The sequence below is a fragment of the Glandiceps talaboti genome, chromosome 1 (genome assembly GCF_964340395.1).
Source record: "Glandiceps talaboti chromosome 1, keGlaTala1.1, whole genome shotgun sequence".
Lineage (NCBI taxonomy): Eukaryota > Metazoa > Hemichordata > Enteropneusta > Spengelidae > Glandiceps > Glandiceps talaboti.
The window spans coordinates 24609699-24621451 of record NC_135549.1 but is presented as its reverse complement, the minus strand read 5'-3'; positions in this window follow the sequence as shown (position 1 = coordinate 24621451).

Genomic DNA, 11753 nt, shown 5'->3' with positions numbered 1-11753 from the left:
ATTCTGTGGTTGGGCTTGAATTTCAACCCTACACTGAATTTAAAGATAGCATGTAACTTTCTGTGAGAGACTTGAATTTCAACCCTACACTGAATTTAAAGCCAGCATCTAACATTGTGTGAGAGACTTGAATTTCAAGTCTACACTAAATTTCAAGTCAGTGTGTAGCATTCTGTAGTTGGGCTTGAATTTCAACCCTACACTGAATTTAAAGATAGCATGTAACTTTCTGTGAGAGACTTGAATTTCAACCCTACACTGAAATTAAAGCCAGCATGTAACATGTAAGAGACTTGAATTTCAAGTCTACACTAAAGCCAGTGTGTAGCATTCTGTGGTTGGGCTTGAATTTCAACCCTACACTACACTAAGCCACTGTATAGTATTCTGCGACTGGCTATCCAGCACATTCAGCTTCAAGCTTCAAGTTTCACATTTCAGGCATGTAAAACAGGTATAATCCGCAGTAAATTTGCTAATATAGCCCATTTTTAAGTGAGTCAAATAGAACTGGAAATGGTCAATTCAAAACGGAATCAGTTAGATGGATATCTCACCAGACACAGGAAACATAGCGCCAATGGCGTTGTAGCATAACTGTACAGTTTTCGTTATTGAAAAAAAGTCTTTCTCCATATCCCAATCGATCCCAAATTTTACCATTGCAATATACATCATCTTGCTGGTGATACTGGCGTGTTCTTGATGCTAAGCAATGCCATGTATTTTCATTTTTTAGAATGTTCAGCTATCTCAGAGTCTGTTGTTAACGTTCTTATGTAAGGCTGTGGTCACAATTTACGGCAGGGGGATGGGAGGAGGAAAGTGGAGGGCATGATGAAAATGGGGTGTGAATGGGGAGAGACATGGAAATTCTGATGGTTTGGAACCATTAGAACGGAATAGGTTTCTCTTGATTTGAACTAAATTAAACCTCACTAGCGGTTGTTTTGAAATTTGGCACACACACACACACACACACACACACACACACACACACTGGTAACCCAAGATTTAAACATCTGCCTACATGGGCACATTGTCATATCTATGACACTAATGTGAATCCTCAGAATGCTCATTTATACAATAATTCATAAGATTGACAAAGTTGTTAAACATACTTACCCGTCAAAAGTATTGGATGTGATAATGACGTTGCCATCTATTATTGTACAATCTCTAAACATTTCAATATTACGTTCATCTACATAATCAAAACGTTGGAGTTCTTCACTTCCGAATCCGGGGCAAGCTGTACAGAAAGAGACAAACCTTACAATTTTGTCTGCACAATAATTTGTATGATTTCCGAGACAGATTTAACTTTATCAACATCAACATCAACATCAACATTTCAAACGTGTGTATATAGGTCGATTGGTAGGTAGTTGGGTACAAATGAACCCTAGTACTTACTTTTAGGACAAGGTCCTTCGCATTCTACGCACTTTCTTTCGCTATTGGCAATTTTTCCCCGTGGACATGACTTCACACATCTGTTCCTGTTCACAAATAAATGTTCTATAAAGAAAAGAAAAATGTCTTATCTTCTTAATTCTGTGTGCCATGACTGGTTGTTGTAAGACTGCGGTAAGAATTTACGGGAGTGTGTGTTTGTGGGGGGGGAGTATTGCTTTTGTCAACCCCCCCCCCCCTTCGTGCTCTCAAAACATTTCATGGCCACCCGAAATGAACCCAAGAGTGCTCGCAGCCCAAGGCAATTATACACTTAACGCTTTCTAGATATGTACAATTGTATGGTATACTACATTGCAATAACAGTGGCAATCAACTTCGGCGTCCATGCATACATAACAATAAGATTTCTTTACAAATATATGTGGGCTTTGCAAAAAAGGTCTCACACTGGGTTGTAACCAGTACTTGGAGATAATGAGCCAGCAGGGTTTCCCCATGATAGCTAGTGGGAAAGGTGTGCGAGGGGTGTCCCCCTCACACGTTGAACACTTTTTGTGAAAATAAGGACTTGTATGAGGCCATTTAGTGGCATACAATTTCAAACTATACACATTATCGAAAGCCATAGAGTACTTGAAAATTGTCTTCAATTGCAAAATTTTACCCTCAATATGCAATTGATACTGTCTACACTTTACTTATAAAGAGATATGTTGGCAGATACACACATTCACTTGACTGCCTTACAATTAAATGTTTGGTAGGTAAATTAAGCGATTCAGAAGAAAATTGCTGTAAATAACTGCCATATAGCCATAGCTATATAGTCATACAGGCGCACCTTGAATTAGGATGAATTCCTATGTGTAAACACCGGTTGTTTGAAAGAGCTTTAGGGAAAGGTTGACCCAGAGCAAAAGGATAATCCCATGTAATATCCTCATTAAGATATTAAACACTAATTATAATGCGAAGACCCGGATTGAAACATAGCTAACCCTACTCATGAATTGTTGGCTCACCCTCTGTATGCTTAGATTGACATCAATAACAGTTTCCAACAGTAAGTAGCGCTTCCACATTAACATAATTTATGGCGTTTTGAAATAGAAAATTAACAACAATCAGTAACTCTTAGAGCTATAATGCCGTTGACATATACTGCAACAGGTGGCTGGGCTGTTGGGATGGGAAGGGCTCTTGAAAAATGAAATTTCAATAGTCAGTCACAGACCCGAAACCTTATTGTCTATTAGTAACTAATATGGACCTTGTACTACTGCAAGGGTCATTTGTTTCGTAGCACTTTATATTTCTTTATATTTCCTACAAAATTGAGAGTGACCATTTTGAGCGCTGACATTGCACAGCGGTAAGGATTGTTAAGGTTGCAAGCAAACAATCTAGCCATTATTAAATGTCAGCATTCTGAACCCCCTATAAAAATTAGCATTCTCTATGACTTCAACTCTATGCACGAAGGAAACAAATTCTGTCACATTGTAGTGTCTGCATTCTGGCCCCTCCCCATAAAAAATGGACAAGCTCCTAATTATGTGACCTCAAGTTATGAATCATTCCATCCATGACTAATAGTGAGAAGGGAAGAAATATCATCAGTATATCCACTAGTAGAAAGAAAGAAATTTTAAATAATCCTTGCCATAGCGTAATGTCACCACTCTGAACCTCACACCCCATGAAAATGGACATTCCCCGTATGCAACCTCAAGTTACGATTCATGCTAGCCAAGTATACCAGACAGTTAGAAAATTACTCCCCGAGGAGAATACAATCCATTTCCGGCTTTGTAAGCACATAGGATTAAAGCAATGACATTGCAACCTCTGTGCTACTAGGTTCCAATTATAGAACTGATTGGACAATTATTATATAAGACTGTTGCGATACGAAAATAGTAGATATTTACTTTGCAGTGTAATAACTTTTCTGATTATTTTTGTCAATTTCAAGGAAATATTATCAAATTTAAAGAAAGTAACTATTGATGAGATCTCTTACCTGGACAGTTCTTGACACATTCTAAACCATGCTCATATTTGCCAATTGGATTTGGAACATTCTGGGACGTAACTGGATCGTAAATAAACAGATCCGGACATTTTTCCACACAGTTTCCATTATTCGATAGGCCAGGACATGGCTGACGAACTGGTGACTATAAAAAAGTATGTACCAAATTTAATTCAATTTGAAGCTAGTTGTTCCAAGTATGTACCAAGTTATATAGATTTGAAGTATACATTTTGAAGATGTAGCTTAATTACTGCAAACCATTAATTATGCAAATAGGTCATTGCAATTAAAAGCTACATTACCAAACTTTATATGACACATTGACTTTGTTATCACCAAAGAGTATATTCTTAAGAAATAGCCTAATTACTGAAAATAATTAAATATGCAAATGAATCATTAAATCTAAATCAATGATATTGATATATCACTATTTCAAGTTCAGAATAATATTTGAGTTTCCTTTATCTGTTATTGTATGCTAATGTTATAGAAAGTATTGCACATACATACATACATACATACATACATACATACATACATACATACATATGGGGACATGTAGCCCACATGGGTACATGGCCCAAAAATCTATGGTCGTTTTGCCCTTACGGAAGACATTCAGTTTAAGTCTGGTACGTTTTGTCACAACCCTAAGCATACAATTGGTCATATGTTCTGTATCAAATTCCAACATATTTCACTGCAAGTACAACTCTACAAGCTTCACAAGACAAACGTGCTTTGTTATCATCAATGTATTTTTAATGAACAAAGTCAGTAAAGCAAACTTGTTCAACAACAAGCAGCTCCATGTGATAAAGAATACGGATGCATGGAGCCTTAGACACAGTCTCTCTTGAACATCTATGATGGAGCTAGAAGTACTGCATTCGTGACTGGTGGAGGTGTACACGATTTTTAAACAATTTAATAATGATGTGTTACGGATGACAGAATACAACTTTTTCATATTCTCTAAGTTTTGATGTTTTGCGAGGTCACCGTGAACTCTCAGCTGTCATGAATTAACACTTAGAACAAATGTTTGCATTTCGCGAATAGTATTCTTCTAAGATGACAACATTAAGTTATTAAAAGATCGTCGATGTCAAATAATGACTAATTACAGACAGTTGGAAGAACAATGACGTGATCACATTGTTTAGCTAGTTTTCATATTTATCAATATCATTTGCATTGAATTAAGGCGACGGCAATACTTCCGTTTTAGTCATTTATGGTGCTGATTATTTTATCACTCAATCATTTGAGTATTGTATATTTTATGTCTATAATGAAATAATAAAATTATGGATTCAGTCTTTGGAAGAGACGGTCTGAGGTCAGGAGCTTCGATCTGCTCCGTGGCCACTTCCAAATGATCCAGGTTAACCATGAACATTGTGTGTAGTCTAAGCTAATTCCCTAAAGTCCAAGTCGATCCCGTGTACAGAGTGGAGAGAGAGAGAGTAACATTGAAGGGGGTTACCTTAACAGAAGAGGTAACCCCTCCAATTTGTTACAGATGTACAGTTGCATGTTAACACACAAGCGTCGGCATTGGTTGGTGTATGGTGTGTCTGGCAGCACATGTGTTTAGAAATTGACTGACAGCGGCATTGTGACAACTAACAAGACTGTGGACAGTGTCATTGAAATGTTGGACAATTTCATTGATGGTTAACAGGTCTTTGGCACAATGTCATTGTGCAAAAAGTGTTAACTGGAAAGTTTCCTGTTAAATAGATAGAATTGAAAGTATGGTACGTGGTTGAAACAATTGGTACGAGAATGACGGGCCGGAGATTGACTATACTAATTAAGTTTTAAAATTGATATTTTTATACTCACAATACAATCTACCTTTGAGGGTCCTACACAACCATGAGGACAGGAATGATCACAACAATACTCCCTTGGTTTCGGAATCCACTCCCAACCTAAGTAACCCATGCATCCATCAGTGCAATAATTGCCGCACAATCTTAAAGTGACTATGACAACAAAAAAGGATAAAAGTCTGTAAGCATCAACTCAATATCATACACCAGAAATGTACATTGAAAGGAAGATACTTTACTCTTAATTGTAATGCCCAAATTATCAAAATCTAACGAAAAGAAGGTTAAATAATCGACCAAAGTTTCAAGAAGAACTATTCAAGCAATCAAACATGTTCGGAACATCCATCAAAATACAGCTATGGTAGCTTTTTTGGGGAAAGAATTGTACATTGTATTTTCAACAACCGTGAGAATGATACATTAACAGCAATAACGAAATTGCATAGATACCTTACACATAAATGTGATATCGTGAATGTGTAAATCAGCCTAGCTAGTTTCGATGATGTATTGATCTTACTTTGCTTTGGTTGAGATTTTTTAATCATATTATACACCTTAAAAGTAGTCATTTTATCGTGTGAATTTGCAAAATTTCTTGCGCCTTTAAACGCAATACTTCATTTACCTATAAATACAGACTGTAAGTGTCAGGCCATGAGAATGTGTACTTATGTATCGCGTAATATCTCTATTATCTCTGTTTGTACATATATTTGTATTAAGAACTTGAACAATCAGCTTGGAATTTCAAAATTTGATGATGGGTGATGCTGATATACCAAGACAGGACAAACGAATATTGAAAGGTGAACCAGATCTGTGACAAAGAGTGGTTGTTAAATTTTACTACCTTTACATAGTCAGCAAAACTCAAATAACACTTCAGCAAGTGTACTATAGCATTTCTGACCTTCTAGCTTGATGAACTGACGTTGGTTTTTCAACCCTCACCATTTTTACCTCCCGTATGGGGAGGTATTGAAATGGCGATGTCTGTCTGTCTGTCTGTCTGTCTGTCTGTATGTCTGTATGTCTGTATGTATGTCTGTTCGTCCGTCTGTGTGTGTGTGCATGTGTGTGTCTGTCTGTGTCATCATTTTCTTAAAAATGGATGGCTCGATTATAATGAAATTTGGTACATATAATGGTAGGGGTAATGGCTAGAACTGATTTGTTTTGAGCGAGATCTGTTCATGTCAATTAGGTCAATTTACATATCAATGAAATTGACTAATTAAGCAATATCTGAAGACTGCATACTTCAATTTCAATATAATTTAGTACATACGTTGACCATGAGAAACCACATATGTCCTTGAAAGTTTGTTGACTTCGCTTAAAGATTTAGTGGATAATTTGCATAATTAATTATTTTCGGTAATTAGGCTATATCTTAAGACTGCATACTTCAATTTCAATATAATTTAGAACATACGTTAAACATAACAAAGTGCATATGTCCTATAAAGTTTGTTGATGTACCTTACAATGTTAATGAATAATTTGCATAATTAATTATTTTTTGTAATGATGTTATATCTTAGGTATACATATTTCAATTTTAATATAATTTACTACATACATTAACCATAACAAAGCACATGTGTCCTATAACGTTTGTTCATATAGCTGACAGAGATAATGAATAATTTGCATAATTATTGATTTTCGGTAATTAGGCTATATCTTATGAATGCATATATCAATTTCAATATAATTTAGAACATACGTTAAACATAACAAAGTGCATATGTCCTATAAAGTTTGTTGATGTACCTTACAATGTTAATGAATAATTTGCATAATTAGTTATTTTTTGTAATGATGTTATATATCTTAGGTATACATATTTCAATTTTAATATAATTTACTACATACATTAACCATAACAAAGCACATGTGTCCTATAACGTTTGTTCATATAGCTGACAGAGTTAATGAATAATTTGCATAATTATTGATTTTCGGTAATTAGGCTATATCTTATGAATGCATATATCAATTTCAATATAATTCAGTATATACGTTAACCATAACAAATCGCATATGACCTATAAGATTTGTTGATGTAGTTTAGTTTTAATGAACAATTTGCATAATTAATGATTTTAGGTAATAAGGCTGTATCTTAATAACTCAAGCTTCAAATTCCACATAATATGGTACATATATCAACCGTAATAATACACACCTGTCCAATGAAGTTTGTTGATACAACTTTTACTTTTAATGAGTAATTTGAATAATTAACAATATTCAGTAATTAAGCTGTATCATAAACACTTCAAAGTCCATATAATTTTGCACATACATTAACCATAAGAAAGCACACTTAAATATTATCCACACTGAAAACACAAGTTTTTAAGTGTTAATGAGTAATTTGCATAATTAGGGATTTTCGATAAATAGGCTTTATCTTAAGAATGTAAACTGCAAATTTCATAAAATTTGGTACATAAATCAACCATAATGTTAACAATGCACACGAGGTTTCTTGATGGAGTGTTTATTTTTAATGAGTAATTTGCATTATTAACGATCTTCAGCAATTCAGCTATATCTGTTGAATACATACTTCAAATTCCATATAATTTATCACATACATCAACCATGCAAAAACACGCATATCCTCTAAAGCCTGTTGGTATACTTTTTAATTTTAATGGGTAATTTTCATAATTAATGATTTTCAGTAATTAAACTATATCTTTGGAATGCAAATTTCACTTAACTTGGTACATCCGTCCACCATAATATGGGTAATTTGCATAATTAATGATTTTAGGTAAGTATCAAGTTAAATAAAATTTCAAATTTTATTTAACTTGATACATTCATCAACCATAACAAATCATACATTTTGATGTAGTTGTTTGTGTAGTTTTTAATTGCGTGTAATTTCCATAAGAAATTGTTTCGATAATTGGGCAATATCTTTAGAATGCAAACTTTAAATTTCAGATAATTTCATACATGCATTTATGCTATAGACGTGCATGCCTCACTTAAAGCTTGGTGATGTAATAACTTATAAGCTAAATGCTTAATTTGCATAATGAATGATCTTTTTTAGAATTAGACAATATGTTAACTATGTAAGCCTCAAACTTCATACACTTTCTTATCATTAATTTTCCAATTAAGTGGTGCGTACATCATGTATAATATCTATAGTTCTGAGGTGTTCATTCCAACAATGTGTGTATACCCAAAATGCTACGGTTCTGCCCTTACGGGAGGCATTCAGTTTAAATCTGATTTATGTTAAAGATTGACAGGACAAGTACGGTCACATGAAACTGTTACTACGGCCACAAACGCCACAAAGCATTTGTAAATCTAGTATGGGATTTATCGATACAGTTAATAAGATTACAAACGGTGAGGAGTCGATGATTGTTCAATGCCACAGGTGTGTGTTTAATTTCCTCAAAGTGAACCCCCACCCCCATCCAACACCAATGGCCAATGTCAAAGTGAACCCCAGCAAAGACCACACATTCCAAAACGAAGTCAAAAAGTTTGACAAATTGTTGTATAGGGGTCATTTCCAATGACAAATACACTGGTCTTGTTGTACTTTTGGCTATAGAAAATATATGTAGAGATGTTGTGACACCCATACTTCAGATATTTTATTCCAAAACCCCACCACTTCAAGTGACGTTTTCCAAAATGACCCCATATTACCACCCTAAACACCATCTAAGTCCCTCCCCAACCAGTTCAAAATGACCAGTTCATAAATAAGTAAAGGTCACGATTCGTCAAGTGTTTTCAAACGAGCGCTTCCGCTCATTTATGATCTGTCAGTACGACTATCTCTAGTTGTTATCTGATATATTGGTGACCCATAGTAACCTGACATGTTCCCCTGTAATAATAATAATAATAATAATAATAATAATAATTCTTTATTGTTTCTTTATCCAAATCTGGACATCAGATCTATTCACAATAAAGAGGGAAATAACCTTACAATAACAATACAGAGAAAAACAAAGATGATTTTGTATTATAGAATTCACAAATTAGTCTAGATGGTCCTAACGTTAGTGATTAACTCTTCGACTAGTCAAGACATAGCCTTGTAACAGTCAAATTTCACTTAACTTGGTACATCCTCCATAACAAATCATAAGTCTTTGATATGATGTTGTTCTTTATGTAATTGTTCAGTGTGATGTGTAATTTGTATCAATAATCATTTCGATAATTAATGAGGCAATATCTTTAGAAAACAAGCTTTGAATTTCAGATAATTTAGTACATGCATTGATGGTAAAGAAGTGCATGTTGTAACTTATAGACTATATATGGTTAATTGGCACAATCAGTGACTTTTTAATAATTATTTTATATGTTAACTATGCAGTCTTCAAATTTCATACAGTTTCATATACTTAAATCAAATTGACATACATCACGTATAGTTTACAATTTTGCATTCGAGCAATGTGTGTAGGCCCAAAAATCTATGGTTTTTCCCTTAAGGGGGGCATGCTGTTTAAATCTGGTTTGCTTACATGATACTGTCCAAATCTTAGTATATAGTAATGTACAAATGTATGGGGATGCCACAAGTACAGTTTTAGCCATTTGTTTTGAGTGATGAGACATACTAATCACGTGTGTATAATTATATTCCTCAGTATGATGACGCCTAACAAAATTACATTGTCATATTTCCCTGGAACGAGTCAAAACATTTGTCTTTGTCGAATGCTTTTCTTGTCTTTGTCGTACGGGAGTATCACACAATTTGATTAAAATATCTTCACATACGTTTGAAGTTAAAGATACAATACAAAGCCATTGTTCTAATTATTTCTGCTGTAATGACTTCTTATATGCAAGACTTTCCAACACAGTTCTTATATCACTGTATAATTGTTCCCCCTAATGTACATCAACAACCTCACGGCGGCCCTTTGAACTTCCACATAACTACGAGGAGGCATACAAACCGACGGTTACAGTCATTAATAACGCATATCGGATTAGCGATATATGTCATACCAGGTCTCAACTCACACAGCTGGGTTGACTGGACGTACTCATGGTTCAAATCTTGTCCCCTCCCCAACGAGCTAACTGTGACAATTCCGTAAATAAGTAAAGGTCAAGGCTAGTCAAGTGTTTTCCGAATAACATCTCCGCTTGTTTACGACACATCCAATGGACTATCTCTAGTTATTATCTGATAAATATTTGACCCTTGGCAAGCTGACAGGGTCGCCCTCTTCCCCATTGTCATGAATTCCGTATGTCAATCAACGGTCAAACTGTTTTGTTTAGAACTGTTTATAGGTGAATAGTGACCCATCCCCCTCCAACAATATTGACTTGATATTTTGAATATATACATGGATATACAGGGGTGGGTAACAAATATTAGTCTAGAGCACGATCGATATAGTGACAAGTACAAATATAAAAGTTGCGGGAAAATTCTACATAGTACCTGGTACAAGTCGTTTAGTTACAAGCAAAGTCTATATTGCGACGAGCACAAAGTCCTGATTTTCCCACCGTCCATTGCGTATTCAACATGGCGGCAAGTAACATCGACAATCCTGATGGTAAGAATCAGTCGATTTCTACTACTAAAAATCGAAAATCCGTATTCCTATAGCGTGCGTTCTGGGAAGAATTGGTTGGAGGAACAACAGGAAAATTTCATTGATCAATTCCACCGTTTGTGGGAGGAGTTAGCGAAAAACTTTTTCTACCGACGGATGTCCTATTCTAAACACACGTCCCTATACGAATGCATGTACAATATTGACAGTAGTGCTACATTTTATGTAGACGGAATAACAAACCCATATGTTGCCTGCAAATTCTATGTAAAAAGTAAAGCATACAATATTTACAGCCAGCCAGCTAACAAACCTCACAGTACGCTGATAGAAGATCAGTGGTTCAATATACGTATGTACATGCATTCGTATAGGGACGTGTGTTTTAGAATAGGACATCCGTCGGTAGAAAAAGTTTTTCGCTAACTCCTCCCACAAACGGTGGAATCAATCAATGAAATTTTTCCTGTTGTTCCCCCAACCAATTCTTCCCAGAACGCACGCTATAAGAATACGTATTTTCGATTTTTAGTAGTAGAAATCGACTGATTCTTACCATCAGGATTGTCGATGTTACTTGCCGCCATGTTGAATACGCAATGGACGGTGGGAAAATCAGGACTTTGTGCTCGTCGCAATACAGACTTTGCTTGTAACTAAACGACTTGTACCAGGTACTATGTAGAATTTTCCCGCAACTTTTATATTTGTACTTGTCACTATATCGATCGTGCTCTAGACTAATATTTGTTACCTACCCCTGATATATATATATATATATATATATATAGTTTTGGTAGTACTAGAACTCTTTCTTGGGTGTAACTCGGAGTTTCACGCATATTGCGATCATCAGAC